At 42.2% G+C, this 20,527-nt stretch overlaps 1 pseudogene; it reads right to left on the reverse strand.

The window, feature by feature from the left end:
- The window catches only part of LOC129812123 (BRISC and BRCA1-A complex member 2-like), a 153,851-nt pseudogene that overhangs the window by 96,150 nt on the left and 37,174 nt on the right, over positions 1–20,527 (reverse strand).

The following is a 20,527-nucleotide window of genomic DNA, read 5'->3' on the forward strand; positions in this document are numbered from 1 at the left end:
TTCTCCCATCTCCACAGAGGAATTCGGGAGCTCTGTCAGAGTGACCGGGTCATTGGTCACCTCCCTGACCAAGGCCCTTCTCCCCCGATTGCTCAGTTTGGCCGGGCGGCCAGCTCTAGGAAGAGTGTTTGTGGTTCCAAACTTCTTCCATTTAAGAATGATGGAGGCCACTGTGTTCTTGGGGACCTTCAATGCTGCAGACATTTTTTGGCACCCTTCCCCGGATCTGTGCCTTGACACAATCCTGTCTCGGCGCTGTCCGGACAATTCCTTCGAATGGCTTTGTTTTTGCTCTTACATGCACTGTGGGACCTTATATAGACAGGTGTGCTTTTACAAATCATGTCCAATCAATTGAATTTACCACAGGTGGACTCCAATCAAGTTGTAGAAACATCAAGGATGATCAATGGAAACAGGATGCACCTGAGCTCAATTTCGAGTCTCATAGCAAAGGGTCTGAATACTTATGTAAATAAGGTATTTATGTTTTAAATGTTTTTATAAATTTGCTGAAGATTCTAAAAACCTGTTTTCGCTTTGTCATTATGGGGTATTGTGTGTAGCTTGACGAGGAAATGTTTTATTTAATCAATTTCAGAATAAGGCTGTAATGTAACAAAATGTGGAACAAGTCAAGAGGTCTATACACATTCCAAATGCACTGTATATACATTTTACAGTATTTATTTCCATTGATAAGATGAGTCTGTGAATAGACAGTCAGCCAATATTACAATACATGCATCCTGTTTGCAATAAGGCACTAAAGTAAAACTGCCAAAAAAGTAGGCAAAGAAATTAACTTCATGTCCTGAATACAAAGCATTATGATTGGGGCAAATCCAACACAACACATCACTGAGTACCACTCTTCATATTTTTAAGCATCGTCGTGACTGCATCAGGTTATGGGTATGCTTGGCATCGGTAAGGACTAAAGGTCGACCGATTATGATTTTTCAACGCCGATACCGATACCGATTATTGGAGGATTAATTTAAAAAAAAATTGTGATAATGACAATTACAACAATACTGAATGAACACTTATTTTAACTTAATATAATACATCAATAAAATCAATTTAGCCTCAAATAAAATGAAACATGTTCAATTTGGTTTAAATAATGCAAAGACAAAGTGTTGGAGAAGAAAGTAAAAGTGCAATATGTGCCGTGTAAAAAAGCTAACGTTTAAGTTCCTTGCTCAAAACATGAGAACATATGAAAGCTGGTGGTTCCTTTTAACAGGAGTCTTCAATATTCCCAGGTAAGAAGTTTTAGGTTGTAGTTATTATAAGACAATTTCTCTCTATACGATTTCTATTTCATATACCTTTAACTATTGGATGTTCTTATAGGCACTTTAGTATTGCCAGTGTAACAGTATAGCTTCCGTCCCTCTCCTCGCCCCTACCTGGGCTCAAACCAGGAACACATCGACAACAGCCACCCTCGAAGCAGCATTACCCATCGCTCCACAAAAGCCGCGGCCCTTACAGAGCAAGGGGAACAACCACTCCAAGTCTCAGAGCGAGTGACGTTTGAAACGCTATTAGCGCGCACCCCGCTAACTAGCTAGCCATTTCACATCAGTTACACCAGCCTAATCTCGGGAGTTGATAGGCTTGATGTCATAAATTCCGAGTTGGATGACCATTCAAAACTTATTTTCCCAGTCGGAGCTCATTCTAATGTAACTCTATGGCAGCACCCAAGGGGCTTGAATGTTCGAGCTCTCCCTGTAGATTCTGTGGTGTCGTAGTGTCCCCATGAGTGACAGAACACTAAGCCAATCACGGAGCAACTAGACAGCCCCTACACTACGCATTTTCTGCTGGTTACTCCACCACCATCACATAAAGCACTGTGCTAGGCTGAAACACCTGCATTTTGGAGCTGCCTTACTCAAGAAACCAAAAAAGAGACCAAGGAATGAAGCTATATACAAGGAGTAGAAGGTCAACGGGCAAGGGCACGAGGTATTTGAGGTAGATATGTACATGAAGGCAGGGTAAAGTGACTAGGCATCAGGATAGATAAAAATAAGAGTAAAATAAAGAACAGAGTAGCAGAGGCATGTGATGTGATGAGTGTAAAAGTGTGTGTGTACTGTATGTGTGTTTGTTTATGTGTGTGGGTTTTTGTTGTGTCAGTGTAGTGTATAGTGTGTACAGTCGTGGCCAAAAGTTTTGAGAATGACACAAATATTAATTTTCACAAAGTCTGCTGCCTCAGTTTGTATGATGGCAATTTGCATATACTCCAGAATGTTATGAAGAGTGATCAGATGATGTGCAAATAATTGCAAAGTCCCTTTTGCCATGCAAATGAACTGAATACCAAAGAAACATTCCCACTGCATTTCAGCCCTGCCACAAAAGGACCAGCTGACATCATGTCAGTGATTCTCTCGTTAACACAGGTGTGAGTGTTGACGAGGACAAGGCTGGAGATCACTCTGTCATGCTGATTGAGTTCGAATAACAGACTGGAAGCTTCAAAAGGAGGGTGGTGCTTGGAATCATTGTTCTTCCTCTGTCAACCATGGTTACATGCAAGGAAACAAGTGCCGTCATCATTGCTTGCACAAAAGGGCTTCACAGGCAAGGATATTGCTGCCAGTAAGATTGCACCTAAATCAACCATTTATTGGATCATCAAGAACTTCAAGGAGAGTGGTTCAATTGTTGTGAAGAAGGCTTCAGGGCGCCCAAGAAAATCCATCAAGCGCCAGGACCGTCTCCTAAAGTTGATTCAGCTGCGGGATCGGGGCACCACCAGTACAGAGCTTGCTCAGGAATGACAGCAGGCAGGTGTGCATCTGCACGCACAGTGAGGCGAAGACTTTGAGGATGGCCTGGACTGGGTTAAAGTCATATTTTCTGATGAATCCCCTTTCCGATTGTTTGGGGCATCCGTAAAAAAGCTTGTCCGGAGAAGACAATGTGAGCACTACCATCAGTCCTGTGTCATGCCAACAGTAAAGCATCCTGAGACCATTCATGTATGGGGTTGCTTCTCAGCTAAGGGAGTGGGCTCACTCACAATTTTGCCAATGAACACAGCCATGAATAAAGAATAGTACCAACACATCCTCCGAGAGCACGTTCTCCCAACCATCCAGGAACAGTTTGGTGACGAACAATGCCTTTTCCAGCATGATGGAGCACCTTGCCATAAGGCAAAAGTGATAAGTGGCTCGGGGGAACACAACATCGATATTTTGGGTACATGGCCAGGAAACTCCCCAGACCTTAATCCCATTGAGAACTTGTGGTCAATCCTCAAGTGGAGGGAGGACAAACAAAACCCCACAAATTCTGACAAACTCCAAGCATTGATTATGCAAGAATGGTCTGCCATCAGTCAGGATGTCGCCCAGAAGTTAATTGACAGCATGTCAGGGCGGATTGCAGAGGTCTTGAAAAAGAAGGGTCAACACTGCAAATATTGACTCTTTGCATCAACTTCATGTAATTGTCAATAAAAGCCTTTGACACTTATGAAATGCTTGTAATTATACTTCAGTATTCCATAGTAACATTTGACAAAAATATCTAAAGACACTGAAGCAGCAAACTTTGTGGAAATTAATATTTATGTCATTCTCAAAACTTTTGGCCACGACTGCATATACTGTATAGTCTTGTGAGTGTGCATTGTAACATTGACTATTCCACAACTGTAACATTGTGCAGTCAACAAGTGAGTTCCTAATAAATATATGGAGGTAAATTCAGTTGTCCAATTGTTACACTCTACAAAGCTGCAGTGGCTTGCTTGGGAAAATAGTTCTTTATAGAGAGGAAGAAAACCACAATTAAAACAACTGCAATGCATCTGAGAAATGAGGTTGTTGGTCTGCGGTACATTTCCGCTCCAAACCTCCTCTGTGCTCGGGTGGCGAAAATCACGAAGCCCCGTTCCTTTGGGATGCGTGGGCGGACGAGGTGTCTTTTCAACACTTCCCGTCTATGTGGATGCTCTTCCTGATTTTTCCAGTGGTCCCTTAATAACTCTACATATCCTACTTGAACATGGAAGGGTCTGAATGGGCGAACTGATTTAACACAGCGATATATGTGTGTGTGTGTGTGTGTGTGTGTGTGTGTGTGTGTGTGTGTGTGTGTGTGTGTGTGTGTGTGCTTGTCTTTGTGTGTTTTTTAAGTGTGAGTGACTGTAAACATGGTATGATTGTGCAGACAGGGACCTGACTCAATGCAGAACCTATTTTCATATCAACGTTGATAAAAAAAATGTTTTTGATAATGCTATGTTAGTGCCTACAAAACGCCTTCCCACAGGGCTCATATTGTGTTGACGTGCCTACCTGGCTTGTGGACATCTCCAGGGGGAAATCTAGACAGTCAAGTGACAGCTAACATAAAAATGTAATTTTCCGCGTCCACCTCGGGACACAGACAATGGCTTTTAAAAACTAGGCATGAACCTAAACGTCTGACACCAATGACCCAACAATGTTCTCCCACACTTCATTTAATAATATGTGCCATTTAGTAGACAGTTTTACCAAAGCGACTTAGAGTAGTACATGTATACATTTTAGTATGGGTGGCCCCAGCGGGAATCAAACCAATGATCCTGATGTGCAAATACGTTGCACAACCAACTTAGCCACACAGGAAAACGTCTATGGACTTCAGTGTATACAATAATGCATCTGTAGACAGACAGTCCACTAAAAGAGTCTACTAACTCTTTACAGAGAGGCTGGTGTGATTCAGTGCTGAGAGGCATGAGGGACGAGAGACATGAGGGACGAAAGGCCTGTGATGCCAATGACTGCTGCTGTTTTCCTTATGTTAACCATCATTTCCCCTCACAAACACAGCGCAGGCTGGAAAAGGCCGGGCCTCCCAAAGCCTAGCAGCACAACCACATGCAGCGAAAAGACTGAGCGTGCGAGAGACTGAGCGAGCGAGAGGGAGGGAGCGAGAGGGAGGGAGAGAGAGCTTGGTCTGCACAGCCTGCAGATATCACACAAATTAAAGCTGATAGGAAGTGACGGGCTGTTGATTAGTCAACTCACAGCCCCGGCGACCAGTGGCTGTATGTGTACAAGGCTGCGCGCACACTTACTGAACACACACACACACACAAACACACAGAGGTTGAATAGAAACATACAGATTAAGGACACACACACACATTCCTACACACAGATCTAAAACACACAGTTTGAAACCATACACGTGCATGTACACACACGGATCAAAGACAAATGGGCATTTGATATTTTTTACTTTTAAGTACTTAAAAAATATGTGCGCATTCATCTATATGCCAACAGAGCACAACAATGCCTAATTTACCATAACCTTTACAGATAACAATTCTTAATTGCCCATATACAGTGCATAGGGAAGGGATTCAGACCCCTTGACTTTTTCCACATTTTGTTACGTTACAAATCTAAAATTGATTTGTTTTTCCCCCCTCATCAATCGACACACAATACCTCATAACGACAAAGCAAAAACTGTTTGAGACATTTATGCACATTTATAAAAAATAAAAAGCAAATATTACATTTACATAACCATTCAGACCCTTTACTCAGTACTTTGTTGAAGAACCTTCGGAAGCAATTACAGCCTGACGCTAAAATCTTGGCACACTTTTATTTGGGGAGTGTCTCCCATTCTTCTCTGCAGATCCTCTCAAGCTCTTTCAGGTTGGATGGGGAGCGTCGCTGCACAGCTATTTTCAGGTCTCTCCAGAGATGTTCGATCAAGTTCAAGTCCGGGCTCTGGCGGGCCACTCAAGGACATTCAGAGACTTGTCCCGAAGCCACTCATTTACATTTACATTACATTACATTTAAGTCATTTAGCAGATGCTCTTATCCAGAGCGACTTACAAATTGGTGCATTCACCTTATGACATCCAGTGGAACAGCCACTTTACAATAGTGCATCTAAATCTTTTAAGGGGGGGGAGGGGTCAGAAGGATTGCTTTATCCTATCCTAGGTATTCCTTGAAGAGGTGGGGTTTCAGGTGTCTCCTGCGTTGTCTTGGCTGTGTGCTTAGGGTCGTCCTGTTGGAAGGTGAACCTTCGCCCCAGTATGAGGTCCTGAGCGCTCTGGAGCAGGTTTTCATCAAGGATCTCTCTGTACTTTACTCTGTTCATCATTCCCTCATTCCTGACTAGTCTCCCTGTCCCTGCCCCTGAAAAACATCCCCACAGCATGATGCTGCCACCACAATGCTTCACCATAGGGATGGTGTCAGATTTCCTCCAGACGTGAGGCTTGGAATTCAGGCCAACGAGTTCAATATTAGTTTCATTAGACCTGAGAATCTTGTTTCTCATGGACCAAGAGTCCTTTACATGCCTTTTGGCAAACTCCAAGAGGGCTATCATGTTCCTTTTACTGAGGAGTGGCTTCAATCTGGCCACTCTACCATAAATGCCTGATTGGTGGAGTGCTGAAGAGATGGTTGTTCTTCTGGAAAGTTCTTCTATCTCCACAGAAGAACTCTGGAGCTCAGAGTTCAGATTCTTGGCCCTTTTCCTCCGATTCCCCCTATCGCTCAGTTTGGCTGGGCGGCCAGCTCTAGGAAGAGTCTTGGTGGTTCCAAACATCTTCAATCGAATTTACTACAGGTCGACTCCAATCAAGTTGTAGAAACATCTCAAGGATGATCAATGGGAACGGAATGCACCTGAGCTCAATTTCTAGTCTCATAGAAGAGCGTTTGAATACTTTTGTAAATACGGTATTTTTGTTTTTATATTTAATACATTTGCAAACATTTCTAATAACCTGTTTTTGCTTTGCCATTATGGGGTATTGTACGTAGATTGATGAAGAAAACAATTCATTAAATCCATTTTAGAATAAGGCTATAATGTAACAAAATGTGGAAAAAGTCAAGGGGTATGAATACTTTCCAAATGCAGTGAGTGTGCGCACCCCCCCACACACACACACACACACACACACACACACACACACACAATGGAATATCTACATAGGCGTACAGAGCCCCATTATCAGCAACCATCACTTCTGTGTTCCAATGGCACATTGTGTTAGCTAATTCAAGTTTATCATTTTAAAAAGCTAATTGATCATTAGAAAACCATTTTGCAATTATGTTAGCACAGCTAAAAACTGTTGTTCTGATTAAAGAAGCAATAAAACTGGTTTACAGGTAGTGAGGGAGATATGAGTCTCCAGCTTCAGTGATTTTTGCAGTTCGTTCCAGTCATTGGCAGCAGAGAACTGGAAGGTAAGCCGGCCAAAAGAGGCCGGCTTTGGGGGTGACCAGTGAGATATACCTGCTGGAGCGCGTGCTACAGGTGGGTGCTGCTATGGTGACCAGTGAGCTGAGATAAGGCGGGGCTTTACCTAGCAAAGTCTTGTAGATGACCTGGAGCCAGTGGGTTTGGCGACGAGTATGGAGCCAGTGGGTTTGGCGACGAGTATGAAGCGAGTGCCAGCCAACGAGAGCGTACAGGTCGCAGTGGTGGGTAGTATATGGGGCTTTGGTGACAAAACAAATGGCACTGTGTTAGACTGCATCCAGTTTGTTGAGTAGAGTGTTGGAGGCTATTTTGTAAATGACATTGCCAAAGTCGAGGATCGGTAGGATGGTCAGTTTTACAAGGGTATGTTTGGCAGCTTGAGTGAAGGATGCTTTGTTGCGAAATAGGAAGCCGATTCTATATTTAATTTAGGATTGGAGACGCTTAATGTGAGTCTAGAAGGAGAGTTTACAGTCTAACCAGACACCTATGTATTTGTAGTTGTCCACATATACTATGTCAGAACCGTCCAGAGTAGCGATGCTTGACGAGCGGCAGGTGTGGACAGCGATTGGTTGAAGAGCATGCATTTAGTTTTACTTGCATTTAAGAGCAGTTGGAGGCCATAGAAGGAGAGTTGTATGGCATTGAAGCTCGTCTGGAGGTTAGTTAACACAGTGTCCAAAGAAGGGCCAGAAGTATACAGAATGGTGTCGTCTGCGTAGAGGTGTATCAGAGAATCACAAGCAGCAAGAGCGACATCAATGATGTCTATAGAGAAGAGTCGGCCCGAGAATTGAACCCTGTGGCACCCCCATAGAGACCGCCAGAGGTCCAAACAACAGGCCCTCCGATTTGACAGACTGAACTCTATCAGAGAAGTAGTTGGTGAACCAGGCGAGGCAGTCATTTGAGAAACCAAGGCTGTTGAGTCTGGGTCTTGCAAATGGGTCTTCCAAATGGACATTGACCCCAAGCATACTTCCAAAGTTGTGGCAAAATGGCTGAAGGACAACAAAGTCAAGGTATTGGAGTGGCCATCACAAAGCCCTGACCTCAATCCTGTAGAATATTTGTGGGCAGAACTGAAAAACCGTGTGCAAGCAAGGAGGCCTACAAACCTGACTCAGTTACACCAGCTGTCAGGAGGAATGGGCCAAAATTCACCCAACTTATTGTGGGAAGCTTGTGGAAGGCTACCCGAAACGTTTGACCCAAGTTAAACAATTTAAAGGCAATGTTACCAAATACTAATTGAGTGTATGTAAACTGCTGAAGCACTGGGAATGTGATGATAGAAAAGCTGAAATAAATCACTCTACTATTATTCTGACATTTCGCATTCTTAAAATAAAGTGGTGATCCTAACTGACCTAAGACAGGGCATTTTTTGTAGGATTCTTGCGACTACAGGGGGTGCTGTTTTCTCATTAGCATAATTGCATTACAGACTAAATTTTTGCTCGTACAATATGCATATTATTACTATTATTGGATAGAAAACACTCTATAGTTTCTATAGGCGTTGGAATTTTGTCTCTGAGTGGAACAGAACTCATTCTACAGCAATTTCCCTGACATGGAGTCAGATTTCACACATTTTGGCCCCTGATCTGGAGTCAGTTTAAAGGCGACTGTGAACGCTATCAGGATACGGACACTGCTTACGTCTTCCCCTGGATGCCTTTACGTGATGACGATTTGAATGGTATCGATTGCGCAATCACAGCCACTATAAATGAAAAAATCCTGTAGGTAGGAACTCTTTTCCAGCTGCACCGGATGCGCGTTGGACACCGCGCTGCTCTTTTTCCAAACATTAGTGTAGGCAGTAATATTTCTCCTGTCATGTTTTTACCCGTTATAGGTGTTAACAGCATCATAAGGTAGTTAATTTGAACCGTTGTATAGCAATTTATATCCTTTTAGTGCGATTTTGAGGCATTGCTTTGTTGTGCACTTTGACGCGCTGGGCACATTTCGGGGTCCCGGTCGTACGTTAGTGGGCATTTTGATGGACAAGTGGACATCTTTCGACCAAAAGAAGATTAGACCCAAGAAAGGATTCTTTGCACAAGATTCTGATGGAAGAACAGCTCAAAGTAGGAAAAATGTATTATGATAAATCGTGTTTGTCAAAAAATGTTAATGGCTTATGACGCCATCTTTTTAGACGTAGCTTCGCTTGGCGCAAACTGGATTGAAAAGTAAGGATAATTTAAAAAATGTAAATCAGCGATTGTATTAAGAATTAAATTGTCTATCAATCGCTGTCCACCCTATATTTTTTAGTCACGTTTATGAGTATTTATGTATACGACTAGATCACTGTCTAATATGGCGCACGACATTGTCTGACCAGCTGGGCAACTTTTGCCATTGTCTAACCATGATTTTGGTGGCTAAATATGCACATTTTCGAACAAACTGTATATGGATTGTGTAATATGATGTTACAGGAGTGTCATCGGAAGAATTCTGAGAAGGTTAGTGAAAAAATGTATATATTTTGGCGATGATATGATATCGCTCTCTTTGGCTAGAATCAGTGCTCGGGTAACGTTTGCGTATGTGGTATGCTAATATAACGATTTATTGTGTTTTCGCCGTAAAACACTTAGAAAATCTGAAATGTTGTCTGAATTCACAAGATCTGTGTCTGTCCATTGCTATGTGCTGTGTATTTTTAAGAAATGTTTTATGATGAGTAAATTGGTAATACAAGTTGCTGTCTCTAGTAATTCTAGGAGCTTTGGTGAGATTTGTGATGCTGGCTGCAATGGCAAACTATGATTTATACCTGAAATATGCAAATTTTTCTAACAAAACCTATCCTATACCATAAATATGTTATCAGACTGTCATCTGATGAGGTTTTTTCTTGGTTAGTGGCTATCAATATCTTAGTTTAGCCGAATTGGTGATAGCTACTGATGTTGAGAGAAAATGGTGGACAAGAAAAATGGTGATTTTTGCTAACGTGTTTAGCTAATAGATTTACATATTGTGTCTTCCCTGTAAAACATTTTAAAAATCTGAAATGGTGGCTTTATTCACAGGATCTGTATCTTTCATTAGGTGTCTTGGACTTGTGATTTAATGATATTTAGATGCTACTATTTAATTGTGACGCTATGCTAGCGATGCTAATCAGTGTGGGGGGGGGGGGGGCAGGGGGGGTGGGTTGTGATCCCGGATCCGGGGTAGATACTCGTGAAAGGTTAAGTGTCAGAAATTGTGAAAAACTGAGTTTGAATGTATTTGGCTAAGGTGTATGTAAACTTCCGAATTCAACTGAATGAATATATATATATATGTATATATATATATACTGTATATATATATATTAGTCAATTAAAAAACAAGTGCCATTTAAGATAAATTTACTGAAGCCGTAATATCAACTGCTTATATAGTTTTGCGTCATTTCCGGTCACAACTTGTATACTTGTTTACATGCTGCTGGGCATTTTGTTGCTAACCTTACTTTACTACCTGTAAAGTTTTTACGATTTTTACTTTTTAATTACCGTTTTATATTTGTATTCCACCCCCCCCTCACTCAACTTTTTTCATCCCGTACGCTTTATCTGGACGTGGTTCGTCAGGACCTCGACCAGCCGAAGCTAAGTACTAACATTCACATTATGCCTTCACTGTACTCATAATATACAGGAGAGGATAGCTGTGCTGCAAGCCCAGCTTCACACGCAATCGTTAAGCAAGGGTAATTTAAGTTTAGGAAAGTATGAAACAGCATCTGTGCCACCAGTAAGTACAGATGGTAGTATAAATCCCCTCGCACAGTCCCCGCAGCCGGACAACTTTCTCATGGCTTCTGGAGGGAAATGCTGTAGGAATGCTCAACCGGTGTCGCTCATTCAGCCGACAAACTTTCAAACAGTTCTCCCCATTAAGTAACAGGTCGGAGTCAAAGGCAGAGCCTTCTCTGGTGTCCTCCTCCTCCCGTTACGGGGTCAGAGACGCCGAAGCCTCCCACCATTAGCTCTGACAAATTGAAAACCCTAGTCATTGGCGACTCCGTTACCCGCAGTATTAGACTTAAAACAAATCATCCAGCGATCATACACTGTTTACCAGGGGGCAGGGCTACCGACGTTAAGGCTAATCTGAAGATGGTGCTGGCTAAGGCTAAAACTGGCTAGCGTAGAGAGTATAGAGATATTGTTATCCACGTCGGCACCAACAATGTTAGGATGAAACAGTCAGAGGTCACCAAGCGTAACATAGCTTCAGCGTGTATATCAGCTAGAAAGATGTGTCGGCATCAATTGTCTCTGGCCACCTCCCAGTTAGGGGGAGTGATGAGCTCTGCAGAGTCTCACAACTCAATCGCTGGTTGAAAAATGTTTAAACCCCTCCCAAAAGATAGAATTGTAGATAATTGGCCTTCTTTCTGGGACTCAACCACAAACAGGACCAAGCCTGGCCTGTTGAGGAGTGACGGACTCCATCCTAGCTGGAGGGCTGCTCTCATCTTATCTACGAACATAGGGCTCCAACTCCCCTACCACAATGAGATAGGATGCAGGCCAGGCTTAGTGGGAGTCTGCCACTAGCACAGTCAGTGTAGTCAGCTCAGCTATCCCCATTGATACCATGTCTGTGCCTCGATCTAGGTTGGGCAAAACTAAACATGGCGGTATTCGCCTTAGGAATGGAGGAGGTCTTTATTCCAGTGAGATTGCTGTCATTATTGAAAGAGATTGTGATATCTCCCATCTCATAATAGGCCTACTTAATGTTAGATCCCTCACTTCCAAGGCAGTTACAGTCAATGAACTAATCACTGATCATAATCTTGATGTGATTGGCCCGGCTGAAACATGGCTTAAGCATGATGAATTTACTGTGTTAAATGAGGCCTCACCTCCTGGTTACAATAGTGACCATATCCCCCACGCATCCCGCAAAGGCGGAGGTGTCGCTAACATTTACAATAGCAAAAAAAAAAAAAAAAAAAAACGTCTGCGTTTTTGTCTTTTGAGCTTCTAGTCATTACATTTACATTTACATTTAAGTCATTTAGCAGACGCTCTTATCCAGAGCGACTTACAAATTGGTGCATTCACCTTATGACATCCAGTGGAACAGCCACTTTACAATAGTGCATCTAAATCTTTTAGGGGGGGGGGGGGGGGCAGAAGGATTGCTTTATCCTATCCTAGTCATGAAATCTATGCAGCTTACTCAATCACTTTTTATATCTACTGTTTACAGACCTTCTGGGCCATATACAGCATTCCTCATTGAGTTCCCTGAATTCCTATCGGACCTTGTAGTCATGGCAGATAATATTCAACATTTTGGTGACTTTAATATTCACCCACTCCAAAAGGCTTTCGGAGCCATCATCAACTCAGTGGGTTTTGTCCAAAATGTCTCTGGACCTAGTTTTGTCCCGTGGAATAATATTGTGTGGATCTTAATGTTATATCTCATAATCCTGGACTATCGGACCACCATTTTATTACATTTGCAACCGCAACAAATCATCTGCTCAGACCCCAACCAAGGATCATCAAAAGCCGAGCAATAAATTCTCGTACAACACAAAGATTCCTAGATGCCCTTCCAGACTCCCTCCACCTGCCCAAGGACGTCAGAGTACAAAAATCAGTTAACCACCGAACTGAGAAACTCAATTTAACCTTGCGTAATACCCTAGATGCAGTCGCACCCCTAAAAACCATTTGTCATAAGAAACTAGCTCACTGCTATACAGAAGATACCCGAGCTCTGAAGCAAGCTTCCAGAAAATTGGAATGGAAATGGCACCACACCAAACTGGAAGTCTTCCGACTAGCTTGGAAAGACAGTACTGTGCAATATCGAAGATCCCTCACTGCTGCTCGATCATCCAATTTTTACAACTTAATTGAGGAAAATAAGAACAATCCAAAATGTATTTGTTAAACTGTTGCAAAGCTAACTAAAAAGCAGCATTTCCCCAAGAGAGGATGGCTTTCGCTTCAGCTGTGATAAATTTATAAACTTCTTTGACGAAAAGATCATGATCATTATAAAGCAAATTGCAAATTATGGACTCTTCTTTAAATCTGCGTATTCCTCCAAAGCTCAGTTGTCCTGAGTCTGCACAACTCTGCCAGGACCTAGGATCAAGGGAGACACTCAAGTTCTTTAGTACTATATCTCTTGACACATTGATGAAAATACTTATGGCCTCTAAACCTTCAAGCTGCATAGTGGACCCTATTCCTACTAAACTACTGAAAGAGCTGCTTCCTGTGCTTTGCCCTCCTATGTTGAACATAATAAACAGCTCTCTATCCACCGGATGTGTACCAAACTCACTAAAAGTGGCAAAAATAAAGCATCTCTTGAAAAAGCCAAACCTTGACCCAGAAAATATAAAAAACGAATAAGCCTATATTGAATCTCCCATTCCTCTCAAAACTTTTTGAAAAAGCTGTTGCGCAGCAACTCACTCTGCCTTCTTGAAGACAAAAAATGTATATGAAACGTTCCAGTCTGGTTTTAGACCCCATCATAGCACTGAGACTGCACTTGTGAAGGTGGTAAATTATCTTTTAATGGCGTCAGACCGAGGCTCTGCATCTGTCCTCGTGCTCCTAGACCTTAGTGCTGCTTTTACTATAGATCATCACATTCTTTTGGAGAGATTGGAAACCCAAATTGGTCTACAAAGTTTTTGATTGGTTTAGATCTTATCTGTCGGAAAGATATCAGTTCGTCTCAGTAGATGGTTTGTTCTCTGACAAATCAACTGTGAATTTCGGTGTTTCTCAAGACTCTGTTTAAGGACCACTATTGTTTTCAATATATATTTTACCTCTTGGTGATGTCATTCGGAAACATAATGTTAAGTTTCACTGCTTTGCGGACGACACACATCTGTACATTTCGATGAAACATGCTGAAGCCCCAAAATTGCCCTCCCTGGAAGCCTGTGTTTCAGACATAAGGAAGTGGATAGCGGCAAATGTTCTACTTTTAAACTCTGACAAAACAGAGATGCTAGTTCTAGGTCCCAAAAAACAAAGAGATCTTCTGTTGAATCTGACAATTAATATTGATGGTTGTAAAGTCGTCTCAAATAAAACTGTGAAGGACCTCGGCGTTACTCTGGACCCTGATCTCTCTTTTGATGAACATATCAAGACTGTTTCAAGGACAGCCTTTTTTCCATCTACGTAACATTGCATAAATCTGAAACTTTGTCCAAAAATGCAGACAAATTAATCCATGCTTTTGTCACTTCTAGGTTAGACTACTGCAATGCTCTACTTTCCAGCTACCCGGATAAAGCACTAAATAAACGTCAGTTAGTGCTAAACACGGTTGCTAGAATCTTGACTAGAACCCCAAAATGTTATCATATTACTCCTGTGCTAGCCTCTCTACACTGGCTTTGTAACGGCTGTCGTAGTCGTTCTCCTCCTCAGACGAGGTGGAGCATGGATCGGACCAAGATGCGGATTGGTAAGTATTCATGTTTTAATGGGAAAACAACAAACACTACAAAATACAACAACCAACAAACGTGACTAACCTGAAACAGTCCTGTGTGGCCCAAACACTGACACAGGAACAAACACCCACAAAACACAAGTGAAACCCTGGCTGCCTTAGTATGACTCTCAATCAGGGACAACGATTCACAGCTGTCTCTGATTGAGAATCATACCAGGCCGAACACAAAATCCCAACATAGAAAATCAAACCTAGACCAACCCACCCAACTCACGCCCTGACCAACTAAAACAAATACATAACAAAGGAAAACAGGTCAGGAACGTGACAGGCTTCCTGTTAAGGCTAAGGCTAGGGCTGATTTCAAGGTTTTACTGCTAACCTACAAAGCATTACATAGGCTTGCTCCTACCCATCTTTCCGAAATGGTTCTGCTGTACATACCTACACTATGGTCACAAGACACAGGCCTCCTGTCCCTAGAATTTCGAAGCAAACAGCTGGAGGCAGGACTTTCTCCTATAGAGCTCAATTTTTATGAAATGGTCTGCCTATCCATGTGAGCGACGCAGACTGTCTCTACATTTAAGTCTTTATTGACGACTCATCTCTTAAGTAGGACCTATGATTGAATGTAGTCTGGCTCAGGAGTGTGAAGGTGAACGTAAAGGCACTGGAGCAACAAACCACCCTTGCTGTCTCTGCCTGGCCAGTTCCCGTCTCTCCACTGGGATTCTCTGCCTCAAACCCTATTACAGGGGCTGAGTCTCACTGGCTTACTGGTGCTCTTCCATGACGTCCCTAGGAGGGGTGTGTCACTTGAGTGGGTTGAGTCACTGATGTGATCTTCCTGTCCGGGTTGGTGCCCCCCCCTTTGGGTTCGTGCCGTGGGGGAGATATTCTTGGGCTATACTTGGCCTTGTCTCAGGATAGTAAGTTGATGGTTGAAGATATCCCTCTCGTGGTGTGGGGCTGTGCTTTGGCAACGTGGGTGAGGTTTATCATGCCTGTTTGGCCCTGTCCGGGGTATCGTCAGACAGGGCCACAGTGTCTCCTGACCCCTCGTGTCTCAGCCTCCAGTATTTATGCTGCAGTAGTTTGTGTCGGGGGGCAAGGGTCAGTCTATTATATCTGGAGTATTTATCTTGTCTTATCCAGTGTCCTTTGTGAATTTAAGTACGCTCTCTCTAATTCTCTTTCCTTCTTTCTCTCTCTCGGAGGACCTGAGCCCTTGGACCATGCCTCAGGACTACCTGGCCTGATGACTCCTTGCTGTCCCCAGTCCACCTGGTCATGCTGCTGCTCCAGTTTCAACTGTTCTGCCTGCGGCTATGGAACCTCGACCTGTTCACCAGACGTGCTACCTTGTCCCAGACCTGCTGATTTCAAGTCTCTAGAGACAGCAGGAGCGGTAGAGATACGCTCAATGATCAGCAATGAAAAGCCAACTGGAATTTACTCCTGAGGTTCTGACTTGTTGCACCCTCTACAACCACTGTGATTATTATTATTTGATCCTGCTGGTCATCTATGAACATTTGAACATCTTGGCCATGTTCTGTTATAATCTCCACCCTGCACAGCCAGAAGAGGTCTGGCCACCCCTCATAGCCTGGTTCCTCTCTAGATTTCTTCCTAGGTTTCAGCCTTTCTAGGGAGCTTTTCCTAGCCACCGTGCCTCTACACCTGCATTGCTTGCTGTTTGGGGTTTTAGGCTGGGTTTCTGTACAGCCCTTTGTGACATCAGCTGATGTAAGAAGGGCTTTATAAATCCATTTGATTGAAATTTGATAATATTATATCATGGAACAATCTTCAAAAGGGCGGTAACGTCAGCAGGTGCACTACCTTCTAGAAGCCTTATGTTAGGAATCAAAAGAACAATGTAAAGGTAGGTTTGGTAATTAAATATGAACTCAAATCTAATTGCTCCATACTGTATATATTCAGTCAATAAAAAACAAGTGCCTTTTGAGAATCAATCATGAATCCGTCTCTGCTCTGGCGGGGTCACAGGGTCGCTTTGCAGTAGCAAAAGATGTGATGTGAGATTGCTGCTGCTTGTCCCCCTCTGAGAATGTATTTGTACTTGAAAAGTATATGATTTTCATGGAGCTAGTTGTGCTCCGATAGGGGAGCTTGATATTGCATAGTTTGCATTGTACATGAGTTTCATTAGTTTGATCAAAATACTTCCAAACCTCGCTGTTTGAACGCCATGCTGATAGTGCCCACTTCCTGCTATGTGCCTGAAACAGCCCCCCCTCAGCCAAACAGAAGCGCTCGCAATAAAATATTTGCCATTCATATTTTTCAATCGTGCATTTTTTCTGATAGTTAACCAAGCTCTCAATATAACATGTTTAGTTTTACAGTACTCATGCCCATCCCTAATACACTCATATTCGGTATCTGGAACACACCCTGTATACGCTGTGCTGCATGCATAAAGGACACAGTGAAAATTTGCCTTCGCACAAACTCGTATTCCTTTCTGTGTATGCAAATACATGTATGAAGGAGGGGATGTTGGTTGGTTACCTTGAGGAGATAGACGGGGATGTCGCTGAAATCCACAGGGAGCTTGAGCAGGAAGCGAGCGGAGAACTCCCCCGCCTGGAACACGAGAGACAGGAAAAAGAACATCACACCGTGTACAGATGGAGAACACACACGCACAGGATAACACACACACACACACACACACACACACACACAGGTCATACTGAAACAACAAAGGAGCACTACATGGGAATGATTAGGGATGGCTAAAGATGAGTGGATTGCAAATGAGATATGAATATCTGTTTGAATCTAATTTCTTTGTCTTAATATGCTTATTTTATGGCAAATGATGGAGATGTATTTCCTGATTTTAGGGATCTATTTGCTCCTTGGATGTTCAATGCAGTTAATTTTATGATTATCTAACTCTAAAGGTTCATTGGATTTTGAGTAATTTATCCTCTGAATATTTACTAGTCAAAAAAACCACGAGAAATGATCAATGCAATTACCAACTGTTTCAATTCAAAGGATGTTCAAATGTATAATGCAGATAATAAAATGCCTAGATGTAGCCATCTAAAACATAATCATTGTCTGTTGCCCACACCAACCCTCACCACATCCTTCAGAGGCAAACCTAATCTGCAATCCTCCAAGCTGTGCAACTGTTTTTGTTCATTCTTTTCCATCAAGGCATATCTATAAGACATTCTGTCCTATAACAGTAGTAGGTTAGTTAGTTGCGCAATATGAGTGGGGAGTGTCAAATCAAAGTTTATTTGGTTGCATAACAGAAATGCAGGTCTTATAGCAGGTGCAGCTAAACTCTTATTCTTATTCCAACTGTGCAGTAGAATGTAAATGTAACACAAATAATCTAAAAATCTAAACAAGAAATCAAAGAACAGGTCCACTTAACAATCCAGAGAAGATACAGTTGATGTCGGAAGTTTACATACACTTAGGTTGGGGTCATTAAAACTTGTTTTTCAACCACTCCACAAATTTCTTGTTAACAACCTATAGTTTTGGCAAGTCGGTTAGGTCATCATTTTTCCAACAATTGTTTACAGGCAGATTATTTCACTCATAATTCACTGTATCACAATTCCAGTGGGCCAGAAGTTGACTGTGCCTTTAAACAGCTTGGAAAATTCCAGAAATTTATGTCATGGCTTTAGAAGCTTCTGATAGGCTAATTGACATTATTTGAGACAATTGGAGGTGTACCTGTGGATGTATTTTGCGGCCTACTTTCAAACTCAGTGCCTCTTTGCTTGACAATGGGAAAATCAAAAGAAATCAGCCAAGACATCAGATTTTTTTTGTAGAACTCCACAAGTCTGGTTCATCCTTGAAAGCAATTTACAAACACTTGAAGATACCACGTTCATCTGTACAAACAATAGTACGCAAGTATAAACACCATTGGGCCACGCAGCCGTCATACCGCTCAGGAAGCAGACACGTTCTGTCTCCTAGAGATGAACGTACTTTGGTGCGAAAAGTGCAAATCAATCCCAGAACAACAGCAAAGGACCCTGTGAAGATGCTGGAGGAAACGGGTACTAAATTATCTATATCCACAGTAAAACGAGTCCTATATCGACATAACCTGAAAGGCCGCTCAGCAAGGAAGAAGCCACTGCTCCAAAACGTCCATAAAAAAGCCAGACTACGGTTTGCAACTGCACATGGGGACAAAGATCGTACTTTTTGGATTAATGTCCTCTGGTCTGATGAAACAAAAATAGAACTGGTTGGCTATAATGACCATCGTTATGTTCGGAGGAAAAACACAGATGCTTGCAAGCCAAAGAACACCATCCCAACCGTGAAGCACAGGGTGGCAGCATCATGGTGTGGGGGTGCTTTGCTGCAGGAGGGACTGGTGCACTTCACAAAATAGATGGCGTCATGAGGAAGTAAAATTAGGTGGATATATTGAAGCAACATCTCAAGACATCAGTCAGGAAGTTAAAGCTTGGTCACAAATGGGTCTTCCAAATGGACAATGACCCCAAACATACTTCCAAAGTTGTGGCAAAATGGCTTAACGACAACAAAGTCAAGGTACTGGAGTGGCCATCACAAAGCCCTGACCTCAAACCCATAGACAATTTGTGGGCAGAACTGAAAAAGCGTGTGGGAGCAAGGAGGCATACAAACCTGACCTAGTTACACCAGCTGTCAGGAGGAATGGGCCAAAATTCACCCAACTTATTGTAGGAAGCTTGTGGAAGGCTACCCGAAACGTTTGACCCAAGTTAAACAATTTAAAGGCAATGCTACCAAATACTAATTGAGTGTATGTAAACTTCTGACCCATTGGGAATGTGATGAAAGAAATAAAAGCTGAAATAAATAATTCTCTGCTATTATTCTGACATTTCACATTCCTAAAATGAAGTGGTATTCCTAACTGACCTAAAGCAGGGAATTTCTACCAGGATTAAATGTCAGGAATTGTGAAAAACTGAGTTTAAATGTATTTGGCTAAGGTGTATGTAAACTTCCGACTTCAACTGTACATGTATATTAGAGTGGGTATGTGTCAAAATCAAGAATATAAAGACATGGTGTGCATAGACAGTATATAATTTGGAAAGAAAATGGTATGTACAGTAGTAGGTATATTAGGATGGGCTATGTTGAGAATAAAGTATTCACACCCCTTACCCTTTTCCACATTTTATTATGTGAGATTACAAAGTGAGATTTAAATGGATTGAATTGTAATTTTTTGGTCAACAATCGACCCAAAATACTCTAATATCAAAGTCAAAGAACAATTCAAACTTTATTTTTTTATTAATGGAAAATAAATCATAAAATCTTGATTAGCTAAGTACTCAACCCCCTGAGTCAATACATGTTAGAATCACGTTTGGTAGCGATTACAGCTGTGAGTCAAAACGGTAAACTAGGCCACTCATGAACATTCAATGTCGTCTTGGTAAGCAACTCCAGTGTATATTTGGCCTTGTGTTTTATGTAATTGTTCTGCTGAAAGGTGACGGTCTACCAATGTCTGTGGAAAAGCAGACTGATCTAGGTTTTCCTCAAAAATGTTGCCTGTGCTTAGCTCTGTTCTGTTTCTTTTTATCGTCGAAAGTCCCAAGTCCTTGCCAATGACAAGCATACCCATAACATGATACAGTCATCACCATGCTTGTGGTACTCAGTAATGTGTTGGATTTGCCGCAAACAAAACACTTTGTAATTAGGACATAAAGTTCATTGATTTGCACAATTTTTTGCAGTG

Source organism: Salvelinus fontinalis, chromosome 15 (assembly GCF_029448725.1).
Source record: "Salvelinus fontinalis isolate EN_2023a chromosome 15, ASM2944872v1, whole genome shotgun sequence".
Lineage (NCBI taxonomy): Eukaryota > Metazoa > Chordata > Actinopteri > Salmoniformes > Salmonidae > Salvelinus > Salvelinus fontinalis.